Genomic DNA, 21,275 nt, shown 5'->3' on the forward strand with positions numbered 1-21,275 from the left:
CGCGAGTTCCAAGTCCTGGAGGCTGCATGGTGAGTGAATTTATTTAGGATAAACATAGAATATATCTATATCTGCATACGTGTATCTATAGCCATAGCCCCATCTGTGTCTACTATCTGTAGTTCAAGTACCTGACAACTGGCTTTTTCGATTGTGATGGCACCTGTTGTTAAGCTTTGATTGCCTAAACGCTTTAAAGACATCTGTCTCAAAGAAATGCAAGGCCAGCTACAAAACCTAAACAAGAGGCCGCCCCACCCATCAAGTTCCGCTTTTAGAAAGCCTTGGGTGCCCATGTAACTGAAGGCTCGAGCGATGTAACTGAAGGCTCGAGCGACCCCACTTTTCCCCTCCCGTGCCCTAATTCCTGCTTCTACGTTTTAAACTCATCAATAGGGGCGCCTGGGTGGCTCAGTCGGTTAAGTGTCCCACTTCGGCTCAGGTCACGACCTCATGATCCGTGAGTTCGAGCCCCTCATCGGGCTCTGTGCTGACAGCTCAGAGCCTGGAGCCCGTTTCAGATTCTGTGTCTCCCTCTCTCTCTGCCCCTCCCCTGTTCATGCTCTGTCTTACTCTGTCTCAAAAATAAATAAAATTAAAATAAATAAAAAATAAATAAATAAATAAATAAACTCATCAATAAAGAGGAAAACTGCACAAACGTAGCGCCCCACCCTCAACAGCAATAAAGGCAGAACTCCTTCTCTGTCCCTCTCTCTCCTGGTGACCTCCCCGTGTGGCCCCAGGCAGTGCTGTGTACCCTCAAGCATTGGTAAATAATAAACCCTATTGTTTCCCAAGGTTTCCCCATAGTTGCTGCTGAGAGGTATTTGCAACCCTAACCCTAACGAGGGCCGCCCCGCCACAACACTGACTCTGGTCAGGGGCAATGTCCCCGGGGGCTCACTAGGAGCAGCAGGGCCCAGGGGAGCGCCCCAGGCAGTCTGAAGGCTGAGACTGACACAGAAGGGTACTTGACACACAGCACCGGCAGTTAGGACTGCTGTGTGTCCAGAAGGGTCCTAAGCGTTTTTACATATATTAATGTATTTAATGCTCACACAGCACCCTATGAGGCTCGCATCACTGACATCTTCTGCGTCCATTCTGCAGATGAGGAAATGCAGATCAAGACAGGTTAAGTGGCCTGCCCAACACGGTACAGTACGCAAGTTAAGTGTGACTTAGACTCAGACTATCTGTCTTAACAGCCTACACTCGTGGGCACCTGGGTGGCTCGGCAGGCCGAGCGTCCGACTTGGGCTCAGGTCATGATGTCAGGGTTCGTGAGTTCGAGCCCCGCGTCGGGCTCTGTGCGGACAGCTCGGAGCCGGGAGCCTGCTTCGGATTCTGTGTCCGCCTCTCTCTCTGCCCCTCCCCTGCTTGTACTCTGTCTCTCTCAAAAATAAATCAACATTGAAAAAAAAAAACCATTCTAATACTCTGAATAGTATTCTTAAAATTACTCTGTGGTTCACAGAAGGTGGGGTGGGGCAGTGATAAGGCCAGGGTCCCAGGTGGGGCCTGGGTCATGGTGAGCTGTGTCCTGCTGTGGAATGTGGACTCTGTCCCAGGGCCATTAGGGACGTGGACACTGAAAAGAGGGAGGACATGACTGAATGCCCTTTAGGAACAAAGGTTATTGGTAAATGCCCAACTGTTTACCATCCGGGCACGAGTGGAATAAACATCAGTCATTTGAGGCCAACTCAATCTGGGGGCTTGGCTTCCAGAATCACATAGAAAACTTCCACGCATCTGGTGGCCCCCCTTCTTGTGGCACGAGTACTATCAAGGCCACGGGGCCTGGCCGCAGGGGTTACCCCAGAACGTCCACCCTCCCGTGGAAGAAATTCTGCTACAGCCACACGGCTCACCCGCGGCCCCCCGGCTCTGGCTCAGCTCTGAATAACCACAGACGTGAGGGGTCAGCACTGGTCACGGGCCAGGCACCGCGCCCCGCTTTGTGCACACCCTCTTACCCCGATAGGCCCTCGCAGGTGGGTGCTCCACTGTCTTCCTTACAAACGGGCATCCAGGTCACAGAGCCGGAGAGAGACAGACGGAGGAGGCGCCAGGCCCAGTCCACCCTGAGATCTATTCCAGTGAACCCTCGGAGCTTTCGTATCCCTGTGGGGTCCACCTCGCCTGCCGGGTGGGACCAGCCGCATCTTCTCAAGGGAACGATGAGGCTCAGCAGGTTAAGGGCCCGCGGCTGGCAGGTGCGGGGTCACAGCGAGCTTGGGGTGAGGCTTGTGGCTTGTTGCTTCCCCCCTTCCAGCCTGGCTGTCGACCAGAACTGGATCTTTGAGCACCCAGGGAGGCCCATGTGCTGCTGCAACTGCCCCGGTCTCAGCTGTGGGTGCCTGACCTTTCTAGAAGATACTAATGATGCCTGCAAAGTGCGCCTCCCTCAACAACCGTAAGGAGTGTGCGCTCCCAGGGCCAGAAGGTGTGTGGGTCCCCAGCTCCGTTTTACAAACGAGGTAACAGGTGCAGGGAGACACTGGTTCCAAGGGCACCAGGACCAGTGAGGGATCTATGGGGGCTGCAGGAAGATATGCCGTGCAATGTGCTGGGAACAAGTGCGAGCAGAGGGAGAGAGCAGAAGCCTGCCCTGTAAGCGGCATGAGAGCAGAAACCAGGTCTCAGCTCCTTACCGCTGCGTCTCCAGTGTCGGGCACTCAGAAACTACCTGCGAATAAGCCTGTCCAGGAAGGGCGGGGGGTGGTGGGGGGGAAGCTGAGAGGGAGTTTCAAGCACTGTTAACACGCAGTTAACGTCTACTCTCGTTTTCTCTGTGTTCCACCTCCGCACCTGCAATCAAGCCCTGTGATGTGTCTGTCGCTAAAGCTCCTTGTGTGGATCAATCCACAATCCACGAGTTCTGGGACCGTACTTTGGCCCCTTCTCCTAACCTTGGCCACTCGGGCTGGCTCTGATGCGCTGCTATAAAGGAATCAGGCAGCGAGGATCATGGATGGACGGGCACCACAGCAAGCGGACTGGGCTCCAGAGGCCGACCACGTGGCTTGAAAGCCCAGCTCCCGCACCTGCTGACAGCTGTGCATCCGCGGTTAAGTTACCTAGCCACTCTGTGCCTCGGTCTGGTCCCATCTCTGGTGAAACAGAGCAGGGAGCCCCCAGGGTGGCTGTGGGGGGTTAAATGTGTCAATGCGCAGGGCTCTTAGAAGAGCACGTGACCCGCAGTCAGACCTTCTGGCAAACAGTCTGTCAGCACTTATACTCGCGAAGTTCAGGTGATTCCTTAGAAAACAGTCCTGGAAGTGGGATCATAAGGTAGACAGATCCCTTGTAGACAGCAAGGAAATTGCCTTTGAAAGTCTAAGAGAAAGGTCTTTAGCCCTAACGGATTAGCCCAAGAACAAGGGCTTGGGGGACCTAAGGAGCCAGCCTTTCTGCCCAGCTCTGTCCAGCCTCCTGCTGTAAGGCACCCCCTGTGCTCCGCGTACCCCGGGAGAGAGAGCACTCTCACCCACGCCGCAGGAGGTCCCGGCCCCGGGAAGCTTAAGCCCCAGCCCCTGGCAGCACCCCACTTAGCTGGGGCTTGTCTTTCACTTGAAACTCATAATTCGTATCGTTATTTCTCAAAGAGAACTCCCAAATTGTTTTAGCTTCAGGCCTCCCCACACTCGGAACTGAAAGTGCGCACACTCTTGACTTGTTCATTTGTCTGCTTCTCCCATGAAAGTATTAATATCTCAAGGGACAGAGCTCTTGTCTTCCCCTTTTGTCCTCCTTCCCCACCCGTCACCCCGGCTGGGTGCTTGGCATAGTGCCAGGGACCCAGAGCCTCTGCTGCATGAATGAATGAATGAATGAATGCATGCATGCATGAACGAACGAACGCATGGATGAGAAGGAAGGAAAAACACAGCCTGAACCGAAACCTCTCTGCTAATTCTACTCACTCCGCTAGGACGCCCTCCTTAAAATCGTCGGGTACAAGGTGCTGGCCAGTCTTCAGATGCCGGGGCCCCCAGGTCTCCTCTCTTCCAGGGGAACAGCCCCTGTTCCCCAACCCTTGCTCTTCTCTTAAAGGTTATCAGCAATAGAAATTCCATCTGGGTCTCACTGCTGTCCGTATCTCTGACCACCAACACTGCCTCTTATCTAGTGAGGCTGCCTTCGCCTCCAGTCCGCCTCTGGGCCCGCTGATAACATTTATGTTTTTGGAGGAAATGCTTGAGTCCTGAGGGATAATGCCCACTTACATGGCTCTTCGAGCCTGAAAAGATACACTGGAGCAAACGGGCCTGGCTTTCCAGAGCGAATGCCAGGGAGGAGTCCCCGTGGGTCCTCTGATCGGGGGCCTCCTCACCTTCACTGTTGTGCTCTCCTCTGGGCGGTGTCACTGGGTTCCACCGACAGCTCCTCCTGGACCAGCATCCTACACCCGTCCCCACCTGTCCCCCCGCCCTGCCGCCCGCATGGTTAGGTGCCTGCTTACTGCCAGTCTCTTCCTCTTCCCCACTCTCTGCTAGGACGTGAGCTCCCTTTGTCTGCCCAGGACAGTGCCCGGCACACAGAAAGAGCTCAGGAATCGTTGTTAACGCACACGCTATTCACACTAGCCATTCGTCAAATTCACAACCTACCATCGTCCTGCTGGGAGCTAGGGATACAAAAGCCTCTGAGCTTAAGCAACTGGGCCAGGAATACCCCTACTGCAAGACAGGAAATGCCCTCTCCCCCGGAGACGCCCACTTCCGCATTCACACCCTCAACCTGATCAAGGTCTTTGCAAGCCCAGGAGAGCAGCCACACAACACCCCTCCCCCCACGAAAACGCTCGTGCGCACATACACACAGTCCCCCACGGCTGCACGCTCCTGCACCCCATGTGCATCTCTGCACACCCTGTTGTGTGTTTCGCGACTCCATCAGGGACGCCGCCTGTAAACATTTCCTGGGGAGTGAAGGAAGTGACCACCACCGTGCTGTCGCCTTCCTGCTGCTCTGGGTGTCAGCAGTCTTGGATCCACGGGGACGAACACTTGCCCCGCCTTTGGCTCGGCTTTTCATCCGAGGCAGCGGGGTCTCCCCAGGCCATCTGGTCCAGTGCCAACAGGCAAACAGGCACCCGCTGTAAACTTGCCACATTTAGCAGCCGTGTCGCTTTGCGTGAGTTAATTCTCCTTTCTCGTTTCCTCATCCATACTTGGGCCACTGGGCTGTTATGAGCGGTCACGGTAAGGGAAGAGTTTGGAACAGGGCCTGATCCATAGTTTAATAAATGGGATGGTCTGTGGTATTGGCACTGGGCCTGGGTGACTGTTCAGCGTCAGGAAGACAGATGTGGGTATCAAGAACATTGTAGCCAGCATCTCCCGTGTGCGCTCGTGGTGTTTTTAATACATCAGTTGATTTAGAAACGATCTCGATGATGTGCCTATGTATGGATATTCACATACATATGACGTACACGGGTGTATATACAGATGCGTATACACATGTCTATAAATACGGATGTGTGTATATGTATGACAAATGTATATGTATACACGTGCACACACACACACACACACACACACACACACACACACTGCCCATTTCTCAGCTCTGCCTGCTCAGAGGGCCTAGAGGCAATGCCACCTCAGTAGCAATGGACACATCTTGTGACCAGAGGATATTTCTAGATGCCATTCTCCACCGAAAGGATCCAAGGCTCCTTGACCAACTGCTGATTCCATCCTTAACCAACTGATAAAGCCAACAATGCAGGAATGGGACAGCCCAGCATCAGCCTTCCAATGTGAGGCATTCAGGACACCCTGTGGGATGCCTGTGGGATGCCTGGCAAAAGCATAAAATCTAAATCGGATCACGAGGGAGCATCAAACACTGAGGGAGAGTCCGAAAAATAATTGGCTTGAACATGTCAAAAATGTCACGAAATGTAAGGCTAAGGAAGTTTACCAAGAAGGGCACATACCAAATGGGCTTCCTTTTGCTATGAAGGACCTCGCAGAGGGCAACTGCTGAAATCTGAATAAGGTCTAAGGATCAGATAATAGTAGCAAATCAATGTTAAGTTTCTGCCTTAGTTGTATCGTCATTGTAAGAATTTTCTGATTTTAGGAAAAAGTGGAGAAAGGAAAGGATAGAACAAAAATAATAAAATGTTAACACTTAAGGAATCCGAGTGAATGGTCCCCGGGAATTTTGGGGGGGCTGTTTTTTGCAACTTATCTGTAAATTTGCAATTATATCAAGACAAAGTAATTGAAAAAAAATCAATTGAAAAGAATACCCTGGGTCCACATACTGAGAAAAAGTGAATATAGTGCTTAGCACAATAATCTGAAGCTCTTATAATATCATTGTTACCAGAACAGTGTACCCAGCACATAATAAGCTGAAAATGGATAGATGATATTATCACTGTCAATGTCATCACCATCACCCCTGTTATCCCTGATGTGCTTGATACTAACTACACAAAACTCAATACCTTTTCTTACTGTGACTTCTAATTACTTCATATCTGCGTTCAACTCCATCGTCTGAAGGTCCATTATGGAAACACCCATTTCAGGTGCTTCCAGCCCTCACCCGCAACGGTGCTGAGTTTGAAGACCAACCAAGAGAAGAGAGGTAGGGCCCATTCAGATCTACACGTACGGACACATATCAATTCAATCTTTTGCCATCGTCCGAATCTCTGCTTTGTTCTTGCTAGTTCCTGGGCAACCCAAGGTCGACTAAGCCCAGCTCCTAAAGACACAACCCAGGGCCTTTGCCTATAGACCTCCTGGATACCTAGAGTTTCTTCTCTGTTCCCTCTTCAGACCCATCCGTAAACACTGGGCATCTCAGTGACTGGGCCTCTTATTCTGCACTGCACTGCCTTATTCGATAAGAGGAACCTCCTATTATACCCCAGTCCTGACCCATCCAAGATGGCGGGACTATTGCCAAGTCCAAGCTTCTCCCCAAGGGTCTTCTGTGCTCAGACCATTTCTGGGATGTGATAAGGTCGCAGTCATCATTAATGTGTGTAACACGTTCTTTAAAAGTAAACCCACAGTCCTTTCCCTATCATCTTTTGTCCCCATCACTCCTCATTCTCTCAAGACTCACAGAAATCATACCTTTAGCTCATTTTCCTCCTCTCTTCGTTTCTCACCTCCCTTGCCCCTATCTTCAGCCTATGGAGACACTATGGCCATTGCTTCTTCCCCTTTTCAGGAGACCCCATACTGTGTCTGACCTTCCTACGACCATAGAAAGGCTCCTATTTGTATCGACCTATTTGTATATATAAAACCGATAAATCCTAAGGTCCAAGCGGCTTAGTTTTTACATGGAATTATATACAGCAGCCACAGGTTGGCTGTCCGAAGAAATTTTAAAAGCAATTCCATGTTTATAGACAGGCAGGTAGACACAGATACAGATGTCCTCACCAATAATCATATAGAACAGCCACATACGCACAAATACATGCCCCAGCCTTCCTTCTTCCACAGTGGTTGCCATGATATCCAAGCTGTGTTAAACACTGGCAGATCGAAGAGAGACAGCCCAGGGCAGGGCGATCAAAGTTTCCCCAAGCCCGCCTTCCTCACCGATGGAAACGTTCTCAATGTGCACGGTCCAAAATGGTAGCCGTGGGTCACATGTGGTGACATGTGGCACTTGAAATGTGGTGAGTGTTGAGTGAGGGCTGAATTTTTAATTTTGTTTAATTTTAATGAATTAACATTTAAATAGCTGTATATGGAGTGGCTACCTGCGGACAGCTTAACTCTAGTCCAGGGCCTGGCAGGCTTTTTCCATTAAGGACCAGACTAAATATTTCAGGCTCTCAGGCCACACAGCCTCTGTCACCACTGCTGTTGTGCTGTGACAGCAACCACAGACATACTTGAACAGAGGAGTGTGGCCGGGTACCAATAAAACTTTATTTATAAAAAATGGCCAGGCCAGTTTTGTCCTGTGGGTCATAGTTGTTTGCTGATGCTCGCTCCAGCACAGCGTCATTCCAGACCTTCTTTGAGATGGCAGGCATTGGTCATACGAGGCTGTTCCCAATCCGGTTTTTAAGTACTTGCTTAATGAAAACACAGAAGGCTTTCCTTTCAAGAAAAAGAGGTCACTTGACATCCTAACGGTCCTACATTTTTCCCTTTAGGAGAAAGCCTTCCCTCTTAACGGAATGTCCCCAGGGAGGGCAGGCCAAATTATAAAGAGATCAAGACAAGACATCTCTCCTCCGCGACTCAAGATTGTTCTACGGAAGAAACCAGAAAAGACAATACCTCTCACTCGTGCAAGGGGAAGAGGGCAGTCATTTACCTAAGTATGCCCAGGGACTGTCCACTTCCGGTCCTGGCCACAAAGCTCAAAACGTTTGCTCGCCACAGCCCCTGGCGATGATGATCACTTCTGGCATTTCCAGGTCAGAAAGGTGGAGTCTGAAAACGGTCCCAACTGGAAGGGAAGAGGAAGAGGAGAAAAGTTGTCTGAGGAAGACGAGAAAAGAAAAATGTATGCGAGATCAGGGCTAGGATGCACCAGGGAGGCCGGGTGGGAGATGGTTTGGGAAGGCCTCACCCTTGAGTAAGAACAGAGACCCTCAGTTGAGTTCTTACTGTGCCCCAAGCACTGAGAGATGTACCGACCACACATTGTCTCACGAAATCCCTGGGGTGGTCTCCAGGATCATTCCCATTCAATGGATGGGCAGCTGGAGCTGGGAGAGCTCCTGTGAGCAACCCTGAGCAAGATGACAAAGGCAGTGAGGGGTAGAGAGCGGCCCCCAAGGGGACACCCCCCATTCTGTCTGGTTCTACTGTCCTCATCGTAGCCGCCAGGACAGGTGCGTACGGTAACGGCCCCTCCCATTTTCTCCGGCCACTGTGTACGCACGCTCCTTTGCAGAGTGGTTTTGCTCCCTCTCCCCACGTGAATTGAGGTCCACTTCTCCACCCTCTGAATCCGAACTTGGCCATGTAACTTGCTTTAGCCAGTGAGCCAATAACAAAAGACAAAAAGCTTCAAAGGCGCTTGCGCCCAAAACTTCCCCTTCCTCGCTGCTAGGAATCACTCTGGGGCCATACTGGCCCCTGAGCTGGTCCCCTGGAGGAGGACAAACACCATGGGAGAGGCTCCAGGCATCCCAGCCAGCCCGGCTGCCCCCCCCCCCCCCCCCCCGCCCAGTGCGTGGACCACCCCACTGAGTCCCAGCCAAGCTGCGGGGACCACAAGGAGCGTCCAATCAACCCACAGATTCAGGAGAGATAACAAGTGTTTGCTGTTTAAGGCACTAAGGTTTGGAGCTGCCTGTTACGCAGGGAAAGCTCACCGATGCAATCACCAAGTAAGCTTAACACTGCCGGCAATGGTGATAAAACACGATTAACTTGCAACTTAGAAAGACAGGTCAATGGGGGATGGGCATTGAGGAGGGCACTTCTTGGGATGAACACTGGGGTTGCTATATGTGAGAGACGAATCACTGAACTCTACTCCTGAAGTCACTATTACACTATATGTTAACTAACTTGGGTTTCATTTTTTTTCTTTTAATCCTCACGATAATAAAACGAAAGATCGGCCTGTGTGGGTGATTGCCCAGAGAGGAGGAGGGCCAGAACTAAGGCAGGGCTGTGGGATAAAGGAGATATGGGAGGTTCAAGGAGCTATTTTAGATGTAAGGTCAACAGGATTTAGTTACAGACCGACCCACGATTTGTCTAAAGGCGCCTGGTGTTGACAATAAATAGGTTCTATTTGGAGCTCGCTGAGGGGGCGGGATGTGGCCACAGACGACACGCGAAGTGGCCTGAGCCACAGCAGTTGGGGCTCAGTGTCACAGCAAATGCAAGCACCCGGGATGGAACTTTCTTTTCAGCCCCTGTTGTCTGAAAGAAGAATTAAGGTGAGCTGCTCACCGCCCCAGCCTCCTGACTGGACCTGCCTTTCCCACCTCCTCTGATGCCTTTCCCTGCTCTTGGCGGCCCCCGGAGGGATCCGTGTAAATTGCAACCCCGACCTTCCTCCCTCCCATCACCAGCTGGCACCTTCCTCTTTCCCTCTGTGCTGTCCACACACTCTTTAGATTTCAGTATCGACGGCCTTTCCCAGGGACAGCTTTGCCGGCCGCCTCGACAAGGCCAGTCCCCGCCACCGCCCAGAATTCCCTGTGCTCCCAAACAGCATGCGCCACTGGCCTGATAACTCCCTGGGGTCACAGGGGTGCCCGTGCTACATGTCACTCTGCCACCACCACCTGGCACGCGGCTTACCGTGTGGGACAAAGTCAGTTCCTGTTTCCTGAGTGAGAGAACGAACAGAAACATTCACGTGTCACCCGTCCGAGATGTTTTCTTTAACATACTCCCTTCCACACTCCAAGCTGGGTTAGCCACCTTGCCGTCGGGCACCCGCGGCTTGCTGTGCTTACCTTCATTCGTTTGCGCGGGATTCCTGGCCCTGACCTGGCGAGCTTGCAACTGCGGGGCTTTTCCAAACCACAGCTGTCCCCCAGGTGTCGCCCACCTTCCGTGGCCTCCGTTTCTCAGCTCCTGACACACAACTGGGGCGCTAAGCGCGCAGAGAAGGTAACTACCCCACTCTGCACCTGCTGGTCCTAGGGAGCACCCTAGCTATTATGCACGGAGATTCTCCTGGCCTTTGCTTTTCAACACGCGCCCCGAAAACCTCTTCCGAGGTGGTTCTCTTTCCGCGGCACCCTGCCCTCCTGCATCTCCCTACGTTCCACGTGCTTCCCTACCCTTCCACGTGCTTCCCTACCCTTCCTCTCCCGGGCCTTCGCCCTTTCATTTCTATCCATCCAACTGGTAGCCGCTCCTGGCCCAGGCCCTCAGAAGCCAACTGCTGGGTTTAAACCAGGAGATCTGGAAGCAAGAAACACGTCCACCAACTCTATCTGCTACGTGGGAGATGAGGGCCCATAAGTCATTCCTTCTTTACCCCTAACAGAGCATCACCATCGGCGAGCCCCCTGACGTTCTTTTTGACGTTCCTTCCCATCATGCAATAGAACACGATACATCTTGTCAGGGGGTTTTGTTCTCTGATTTTGTTTCTTTGGGGAGCAGGGGAGGGGGCTGGAGGCAAAACTCTGCATCACCCCTGGAGGAGTGCGGCCGGTTCGCTTAATAAATCACGGCTTTCTCCTCCACGTGAGAAGTGATGATCCGGATAACCGTGAACACTGGACCCGGCTGAGTAATATTGCTGCCCTTTGAAGGTACAGGAGTCTGTTCCCAGAGGCCGGTGGCCATGTCATACTCCAAAATAATCTGCCTTACTGCCGGAGGTGCCGACAGACCAGGAGAGGCCGGTCAAGCCAGGCTGTGTGACTATAGACAAACGGCCTTTCTCTGAGCCTTAGTTTGCTCCTTAGTAAAACGGACACCGCACCTGCTTCCACTACTTTGCAAGGCTCTACTGCGAAACAAGCGGATAAAAACCAACGTGAAATCACTTTAACAATAACGGCAATGAAGTAAAACTCGCAGTAGTGAGAGCCTCCGAGACCACTTGTAATGGCTCACGGGCACTTTCCCAAACTAAGCCCTTTGTTCTCCAACACTCTGCTAATCTTCACAAGGATGTCATGTGAACTATTTTTGCATCATTTTGCGGATGAGTACCTGGCGGCTTGAAGAGGCTAAGCAACTCGTTCAAGGTCGCAGTCAAGACTGGAGGCCGAGTGATAAGCCAATTCCTACCCTGCCTAGCACGGCGTACTTCACGATGGCGCTCACTGAGCCTCGGGTGCGCCCGTCGAGCTCGCTGCTCGGCCCTGGCAGGGACCACAGCACACTCTTGGGTTCTGCCAGTGAGGAGCCCACCCAGTGGGGAGGGGTGCGGGCACACAGCAGGCAGCCGCGCCACCCTGCACCCCAGGGGGGAGCCTGTCAGTGCACAAGTGGGTGGTTTCTTAATCCGAGTTCCTGTCCGGAACACGATGATCACGACCGTGGAGAGTGAGATGACCACAGAGACGGGCAGATCTGTCTGCCACGGGGACGGGTGACCCAGATGTAGGCAGGTGCAGGGACGGATCAGAAGCTGGGCAGTGAGATGACCCAGAAACGCCTGGAGTAGGAGCCGGGTACCCAGAGCAGGGCTGCTGGCCAGCTGGGAGCAGGGTGCAGGGCAGGGGAGCCACGGGTGCCTGGGCCGGCTCCAGGGTAGAGGAGTTGAGCGGCCCCTTCCTGAGGCAGTCGTGTCTCCCCTCTCGCGGCCCAGGGGCTGAGGAAGCCGGCCCCAGCCTGGCGGGCTGGCAGGAAGGGCACTGTACCTGGCAGGAAGTACACACGCTTGTCCTGGGAGGGCTGTCCTCTCATGCGTCCCCTCCCCGTCTGACAGGGCTTCAGCTGGGGGCGGTTTCTCCGACCGAGTGGATTTCTGAATTCGGAGGCCAGGCGCTGGTCTGGCAGCTTCGGGGAGACGTTATGATTACCGACAGCGAGTGGATGGATGTGGACGACGAGGCCAGCAGCGGGCTAAGCAGCCTGTGTGCATGATTTCATTCGGTCTGCGCAGCAGTCCTCTGGTGGCCGGGGGCAGGCTGACCCCCATTTCAAAGATGTGGAAACTGACGCTCTGAGGTCGTTTGCCCAAGGCCGCAGGTTAGGCAAGGGGCAGAGGTGCAATTCAAAGTCAGGGTCACCTCGTACACAGACCCGTCTCCTCGCCTTCTGGCCCAGCTGGGCTCTAGGTCGTCTCCCCACCTCACACCCCACAGATGTGTAAGTTGGGGAGGGGGGCTGGGGCGGCTCACTGGCCTGCACCTCTGCTCTGGGCTCCCTAACATCATCGGTGGCTCCCAGCTCTGCAGCGGCTTCAGCTTCTGGTTCCCAGCAACGAGTACAGTCTGTTCTCCAAGCCCAGAGAAATGAAGACGTGGGAACTTCTCACCGAGGCAAACACCCCAAACACGGCTGGCCATCACCCCTGCGAGCACCTGGCCGCTCCCTCCCATCCGCCGCGAGCCTCAGTCTGTTGGTTTTCCAACAACTCAGGTCTGGCTACGCCTCCTTCTAGAAGCAGGTAAAGAATCCTTGGTCGTACCTCACTATGAAAAACTGAAGGTTGCTCAGAACCCCCAAACCGCAACCTTGCCATTTTCCTCTCTTACAACCCGCTTCCTCAAAGCACACGAAGGGAGGGGGGTGCCCTGCTTCCGTCTCAGGGTTCCTCCATGAAGTCCCCTGGGCCCTGGCTCTCTCCACCCTCACTGCCACTGTCACCAGATCCCACCGTCTTCCAGCTTGAAGACTGTCTGTTCTCTGGGGCTTTCCCCCATGCCCCCTCCTCTCTTGTTCTGTTGAGCCCAACTCCCAGCCAGGAAGATGGGTGGTGCGGCCACAGAGCACCAGTGGGAAGACTGAGGCTCGGACATGGAAGTCACCTGCCCCAGTCTCAGAGATGACAAACGGTGTCCCCCACACTCTGCCCCGGAGCCCGTGTTCTCCTGGCCCTCGCCGCCCCCTCCGGCCCCAGGCCTTCCCGGAGGTGTCCCCTCGGCCTTCCTCGCTGGGGAACCTGAATTCGCCTTCAGAGCAGGGAGACAGACGCTGGAGGCCTAGCAGCCTCCTCTGGGCCTCCCGGCTTCTCTGTACTGCCCAGAATCGCGCTCAGATCTAGGAGGGATTGTGAAATAAGATGCCTGTGTCTGTTTTCCAGGCAATCGCAGCCTAATTAGGGAGGCACAACTATGTACTTTTGAACAACAGTTTGTGGACGAGGGGAAAGAAGGAGGGCGGGGTGGGGGGGAGGGAGAAAGAAAAAGGGAAGGAAGTGAAGAAAGCAAAGTTGTGCTGACCATGGAAACCTTGAGCCAGAGGACAGGGCTGGCGTCACTCAGAGTCTGTCCGAGCTGAATGTGACCTGGAGTGCCACCATTAACCGTCCTATTTATAGCCCTTTGAAATATGGCTTGGTGAAGTGGGGGGGAGGGGGGGGCTTTGTTCTTTTGGCCTCTTATCTGATTCTTCAGAATAAAAGGAAAGGAAGGGAGGTGGGGGGCAGGTTGGCAGGGGTGTGTGAGTGCGGGTGGTCAGACCAGACACACTGGACCCAGGAAACGTCTGCCACGTGGGTGTGTCACAGCAGGATCTGGTGACGTGAGATGGGGGGGGGGGTGTGTAACAGCTCCCCCCAACCCCGCCCGACTCAACCTGGGGGACCTCAGGCCCAACGGCCAACTTTAATGAACCTCAGCTTTCCCAACTGTCAAAACACTGATAACAATAATGACCGCAGAGCCCTGGTTAGAACATTAAATGAGCCCGAAATGTCCAGAACGCGGTATTTCCTGAGCAGAAACTCCGGAGGGATAAAAGGGCAGACGGCCGCCAGAATTCACAAAATGCAACCCAGCTTTGCTCAGAGGGAGGTCTACAGGAGCCCGTGGGCAGGGGTGGTCTCGGAGGCTGTGGTGTAAGCACTGTGCCAACAGAGCAGCAGAGAGGGCTTGGTGCAGGGGGTCACGTAGGAGACCCGGCCGCTGGGGTCCCTGGCTGCTGGCCTGGGGAGGACAAGGGAGGCTCGCTCTCTAGGACACCCCGAGCTTCCCAAGTCGGGCAGAAACCCAGCGGTAAAGGCAGGACTTGGCAGCTGTGAACTGCGGGCTGGCTTCTCGCCCCGGCTTTGCCTGCTAACGGGCTGAGGAATCACACAGGTTGGCCCTCTGTCTGCTTAGCTGTGAAGTAGGGGGCAGGGAATATCTAAAATGTCACGTCAAAGTCTTAGGTGCCTCCAGGGTCCAGTGCCACCCCCAAGCTTCATAAGCCCAGACCACTTCTCAGCCTTAAATTCGGACAGCCCCAGAGCTGCACCCTATCACCTCCTCCAGGAAGCCCTCCACGGCTGGAAGGTCTGTGTGGCAAAGAGCTTCCTAATCCACAGAGGTGACCAGAGAGCAAAGGGTCACTGCGTGGGGCACGGATCTCGCCTATCGCTAGCGGTGTTCAAGCAGACGCAGAACCCCCACAGGGGAGAGTGGAAGGGAGGAAACAATTCCCGGGACACCGTGCAAGGGGTTTCTACACTTGAACAAGGATCAGGACGACCAAAGCACACACTTAGCAAGCACTTGGAGTAGGCACTCTGCAGGGCACCGTTCTAAACACTAAGTGCCAACTCATTTAGTGCTCGTTTAGTACCTACTGGGAGGTGGGTACTATTACCCATATTTTATCGATGAGGAATGGAGGCACAGAGAGGTTAGGCAACTCGCTCAAGGTCACACAGCTAAGACGCGGCAGAGCCAGTATTTTTATTGAGCGAATCAATGAATGACTCAGTAGATGAATAATTGAAATCTTGGAATAGGGGAAGGTTAAACAAGGGCACTGCTAAGCCTCTTTGCAAATGCTGGCATTTTACAGTTCCTTCTTGTTTCATGCTCTATAAACGTGCAACGTCTGTAATGTGTTATCATTCAATCTACTCAAACACACCTTCCTCCCCCACCCACCCCCCTGGCTCCGGAACCCATGACAGCTTCTGACACTGTGGCTCCTGCTCAGAGAAAAGGAGAAACCTCCTTTACTTCACCCCAGGGCAGATTCCCAACCATGTGGAGATATTCTGCTGTTCAAAGCTGTGTCCGGGGCCAGTAAATTTTTTCACCTTCTCCGGACGTTTGGCCTGGTAGAGACATCAGTTTAGTTTTTATGATCCTAGAGTTCACAGATCGTTTTTGCTTAGTTCAGTTTGTTCCCTGTCATAGGTAGAGACAGAAAAACTAGCAGGAGACAGAAAAACTACGTCGGAACCAATTCTTCAAACCACTCTGAAAGGCGTGATTTTCATTGGAAATTTCTGGTAGGTGGGGGAGCACGACCTCACTGGCTTCTAATCTCCCTTTTTCATTTTACTTTCCTTTTTTTGCCGGAAGACCGAGGTCTCAAATCTAAGATTTTGCTTTAGCAACAACCAGGAATACCCCCCACAAGGACATTCTTGTTTGTGGCCGCTCGTACGTTTCCCAAGCAAAGGTCTTTATTCATCAGACTCTCCACCAGGTGGTAGGATTAACGGTGTTTTCGAGGCAGGAGAACAACAGCAGACCTTTCTCTCCATTGTGAAGATGTTATTAAAAGGGAATTTTCCAGTGTTGCAACAGCAACTTCTACTAATCATTTTACTTGGAGCAGGTCGCTCAAAGACACCTGCCTGGGGAGCTGGGTGGGTCTGCATGCCTGGTGACAAGCTTCATATTAAGCCTTCCTGCTGCTCACAGCCCTGTCTCCGACCCCCCGCGGGCTCCCAGACCTTCCTCAATCCCCAGGCACCATGGGGATCTCAGAATTCGATGTATGAGTACAACCCAAAGGAAGGGTGCTTGCCACCAGCAACACAGGGTCCGACACGGAGGCAGAAAAGTCCGGCAAGTCTATCAAGGTTAGCTCAATAAACCCATCCAGCCCGCACCAAATGGTGAAGCAGGGAAAAAGCCTTGGAGCCCCACCCGTCGGGACACAGCATGCAGAGGACAATCAGGACCGCGCTCCCGCCAAAGAAGAGGCTACAGAACCTGGGTCCCTTTGCCGTGGCCATTGGGTGGGATGGCACGCAGCTTGGGTGGGCTTGGGGACGGATGTCCAGTGCGATGTGTTCTATATCTGCACCTCTGAGGGAGTCTATTTCCACCCTTGCCGGCCCCCCGATGTAGAGACACCAGATGATCCTGGGAATTACACAACATGAGGCCTGAGATCTCGGGCTTCGGGCAGAAACGGAGCAGTTAGGAATTGCCACTTTTCTAGCTGTGGGACTTCGGGCAAGCGGCTTCACTTCGCTGAGCCTCAGTTTCCACATCTGTAAAACGGGAGTAGGGGGGAAATACAAGCAGTGACCCTACGGGGCTGCTATAAAGACTAGGAAAGCAGTATCAAAGGAAGGGTCAAGTCGCTGACCAGGTCACCCGACTCGTCTGTACCATTCAAGGTGGGAGGGGCGGGGGTGGGGGCTGTGAGCGATGGGCTGAGTTAGATGAGTGAGGGGGCAGCCAGGCCACTGTCTGGTGCTGTTGTGTGTCGGAGGCGTGGGCTTATGCCTTCCCAGGAGCGACCCACTTTGCACGTCGGTAACTGCGGGCACATGGGAGATCTGCCTGCAGAGACCGTGTGACCTTGGGTAAGTCACTTCCTCTGCAACCTGGGCAGGACCCTAAGCCCAAATAAGGTCAGGGCTGCAGATGCCCATGGCTGTGAACGCAGAGGTCAGGGGTTTCAAGAGGTATTTCAGCTCCCACACCGCTAGCAACTCTCTTTGCCCGTTACCGCAATAGCACAATAAAGAAAGGGAGGGGGAACGAGGCCCCGCAGCATCGGGCCAAGCGATTCGAGGGATTTATTTTGGGCTCCAGTCTAGTCTTCCAAGGAAAGAGGTTTTCTTTTCTTCTTTCCTTTTCTTTTCTTTCCACTGAGCCTTTTATTTCTGAAAAGGTAAATGCCCAATTAGATGGATTTTCGTCTTTCGTGTGGAGTTGTTGTAGGCTTTTTAAGCATGAAACAATATTTTGGAGTCATTCCACCCTCTCAGTTAGAGAAGAAGCTGGGTTTGCTTTGGGTTTTTTTTCTTTCTTTTTTTTTTTTTTTTCGGTTGGGTTTTTCTCAAGAGCCCTCTGCTAAGTAAATATTCATGAAGGGAATTTTTAGCCACTCTGGTCTGTTAGTTCAATGTGGACTCAAACGGATTTTTTTTTTTTTAATGTAGCAAAATCTATCACAATGATATCCATTTGGGTTTGATTTCTTTTTTGAAGGTCGCTGGTGGAATTAAAAAAAAAAAAAGATTTTTTTTTTTTTTTTTTGCATACCCAAATGCGGACCTACCAAAAGTCATTAGCAATCTCTTTTTTAATTCCACCAAATAATTTGGAACGAATGTCCTTTCCTGCTCACCTCTGAATGACTGAGGTTGTTTAACTTGTTATTTTTTATTCTCTTAAGGGCTCCAGAATCAGACTTGGTTAGAGAACTTCTACATATTTCACAGGAGAAAAAAATATGTACACACATACACATACGCAGAGTCAGAAGAACATCCCCGGATGTTTTTGGAAGGAAAAAACTTTTTTTTTTTTAATTTTTTTTTTTTAATGTTCATTTATTTTTGATACAGAGAGAGACAGAGCATGAATGGGGGAGGGTCAGAGAGAGGGAGACACAGAATTTGAAACAGGCTCCAGGCTCTGAGCTGTCAGCACAGAGCCCGACGTGGGGCTCGAACTCAACGGACCGCGAGATCATGACCTGAGCCCAAGTCGGCCGCTTAACCGACTGAGCCACCCAGGTGCCCCGAAGGAAAAAACTTTTAAGATAAAAACATGCAAAGAGTATTATCTGAATATCACATAGGCTAAAAGGACAGGAGGAATCACCACCAACCCCAAAACCACACGTCTGAACCCTGACCCTTGTGCACAAAAGCCAACATTTGTTGAGCGACTCTTTGATTTTTCACATCAACTCTACGGAGTATCATCCCCATGACAGAAGAGGAAACTGAGACCCAGACAAGGTAAGTAACATGATCCTTGAGAAATAAGTGATAAGCTTCAGACCAAAACCTTAATTCTGAGGCTACTCTTCTTCTTTCAAAGATGCTACTGAAGTCCCAAAGGTCTTCATAACAATATCTTGCACTTCAAAAAAAAAAAGTTTATTTATTCTTGAGACAGAGAGAAAGAGAACAGGAAACAGAAAGAAGGAGACAGAGAATCTGAAGCGGGGTCTGGGACACGGGGCTCGCACTCACGAACCTTGGGATCGTGATAAGCCGAAGTCGGGTGCTTAACCCACTTAAGCCACCCAGGTGCCCCAATGGTATCTTACACTTGATTCTTTTATCTTACTAGGGGAATAGAGAACAAGGGTTAAAAGTCCGGCTTCCCCCAGAGGTAGGGCCTGGAGTAAGGGAGTTCCCCTCCTGCCTCCGGCTTCTGTCCTTTGGGAATCCTGTGACCACCCCCCGCCCCCGGCTGCTGCAGAATCAAATGAGAAGGCAGGTGAGTGCCAGATCACCCTCCAGGGCGGTCCTGCTCCTGAGAGGCCCCAGTAAGGAACTCTCTGGGCTCTGGCTGCTGGCTGGGCTCAGCTCCTGGTGCCCCAAGGATTGTGGAAGGCAGGCAGGACTCAGCAAGAGAGCAGCGTTATCTCCCAGGCTCTTCCCTGCCAGGTTGAGGAGAGAGGCTTTCTTCAGAGGCTTCTAGCAGCTGCTATGCCACACTCCCAGGGCCCCTCACCCATCCCTCCGTCTGCCTCTTGGGGGGCGAGGGGGGTGGGTAGGAGATGGTGGGGGGGGGACGGTAACTGGGCTCAGGTAAACCCTCCATTCAGTTTGTGAGTGCGTGTTTGCTGGGACCCAGAATGCTTCTCTGTTCAAAATACCTGCCGCTGTACTGGGCACACCCCTAAGTGCTAACTAAAAAGCAGATGTTACTCTATTTATTATCAAGAAGGCAAGCTCACGGCCTCCTGCTGGGGGCACCTCCCAATTGTCCCACGCAGGGTGGGAATTCTAGACGGCCATCTACCAGTCGAGGAAACGGGAGACTCCAAGAGGTTCGGTGATGGACCTAAGTCCTCGGCCAGGAACCGGTGGTATGGGATAACGACCAGGAGCTAGGAGTCCTGAATCCTAGGCCAGGGGTTGCCCTGCCTGGATCCACTTGACTCTGTAAGAAACATCCTGACACCAAAGTCCTGTCTCTAACACTCGTCCCAGCGTGAACCCCGACAGACCGAGTCCACGTGGCGTGTGTTCAACTTTGACACAGGTCGCACCTGTCGCTGAGCCTGTCAGGCCACGCAGGAAGGGCTCAGGGCACGGTGCACCCCCACCCGTGCACTTCCCCACCGCCCTCCCCCCACCCCACCCCATATTCCAGCTCCTGGTAATTCCCCATGCCAAGCCCTAGAGATAAAAAAAACTTTCAAAGTTGTTTTTTTTTTTTTTTCACAACCCACAGGAATGAGAAAAGCACGCTGTACCTGTAACCTCATCGTTTGGCCTTGCTTCTTCCAGTGGGGGCTATTAACAAACTGTTTAACATCAACACCGGCCTTGTACGTCAAGTGTTTTTCCATGAGCTTTCCAGAACTTTCCGCCTTCAGTCAACTCCTTTATTTCCCAAGTGCTCTGTTTGAATCCGGTGCCTCCAGAAAGCAGCACCTCCTGTGCTCACCCGCCCGCACAGGCTCTCAGCTGGGGCATCAGGCACTCTTCCGTGCAGGATGTTTAATCCTCACCGTACGTCCTGAGATAACCCACCTGCACTTGAACCCTAGCCCCCGAGGTGCAGGGTCTGCCTGAGCTCACACAATTAGATGTGGTCATGTGCCTGAAAACCTGGGCACTGTCCCCCACCTGCCTGCCATGCCTTTTAAAACCCCCTCTCTCGACACAGCCATGTAATTCTGCCATCAAGTTTAAGGACAAGGACGAAAAATAAAGCACAGAATTGCATTTTCTTGAAGCGAAAGCAAAGCAGCTACTTTCTGTTTGACAGGCCATCACTGCAGCGCCCGTAACCCTTGGAAGATCTCAATTCAGGGACCTGCGTTCTGGCTGCGCGGCAATGATGAATCCCACCCAAGCAAACCAGAAATCGACACCTACTGCAGGAACGGGGCCACATCACTGAAGCCCTGAAATCCCAGTTCCCTCACCTCTGCAGGACCACGCAGAACAGACGTACATCCGGCCTGTTATTTTATTTTACTTCACTTTTCTTGGGCTCACTAGCCGCACACCATGTTAGTTAGATACCAGTTCTAGGCAGGCAAGAAACTACCTTCGCTCTCCTGCGTCGTGACTTCCCTGGTTATTCGGGCTTTGGATCCCCAGTGAATTCTTCCCTGTGGGTCCCGCAAGGCACAGGAATCCACTCCCTTCTCTGTCCCAGCCCTCCCTCGGCACATGCGTGCTCCCACCCCGTGCAAACCATACTGCGACAAACTCTTCAAGGGCACCCGTGCGCCTCCCCGCCACGCAGTGACCTCTGGGGGGATGGTACCAAGGGTCGATCAGAGTTCTTACAACTCTCTATTTCCAGCATCTTGCATGGTGAGTAGAACACAGGTAAGTTCCTAATAAATGTTGGAACAACGGAAATCAAAACAATCCACCCAACAAGACCCAAGAAACCGTCAAACCTCAGGCTTCCCAAGGAATGTTGGGTTTCCAAGAGGGAAACAAGGACTTCAGTGTAGGGAAAAGAATGAGGGTAGGGGGAAGGGAAAACACAGGGCACTCAC

General features: G+C 52.5%; 1 protein-coding gene and 1 long non-coding RNA gene across 3 annotated transcripts in view; one reads left to right on the forward strand and one right to left on the reverse strand.

Annotated features, from left to right (window-relative positions):
* The window catches only part of ST3GAL1 (ST3 beta-galactoside alpha-2,3-sialyltransferase 1), a 92,948-nt gene that overhangs the window by 67,345 nt on the left and 4,328 nt on the right, over positions 1–21,275 (reverse strand). For both annotated transcript variants that reach the window (XM_058699148.1, XM_058699147.1), the window contains exon 2: positions 8,323–8,457. The gene's annotated coding sequence lies outside the window, so the exon portion shown is untranslated. The remainder of the gene's footprint in view (positions 1–8,322; positions 8,458–21,275) is intronic.
* On the forward strand, positions 4,995–8,425 carry LOC131494675 (uncharacterized). The gene is made up of 2 exons (XR_009253542.1): positions 4,995–5,145; positions 8,159–8,425. It is a non-coding gene; the product is annotated as an uncharacterized LOC131494675 (long non-coding RNA).

The sequence above is a fragment of the Neofelis nebulosa genome, chromosome 14 (genome assembly GCF_028018385.1).
Source record: "Neofelis nebulosa isolate mNeoNeb1 chromosome 14, mNeoNeb1.pri, whole genome shotgun sequence".
In the NCBI taxonomy this organism is placed as follows: Eukaryota; Metazoa; Chordata; class Mammalia; order Carnivora; family Felidae; genus Neofelis; species Neofelis nebulosa.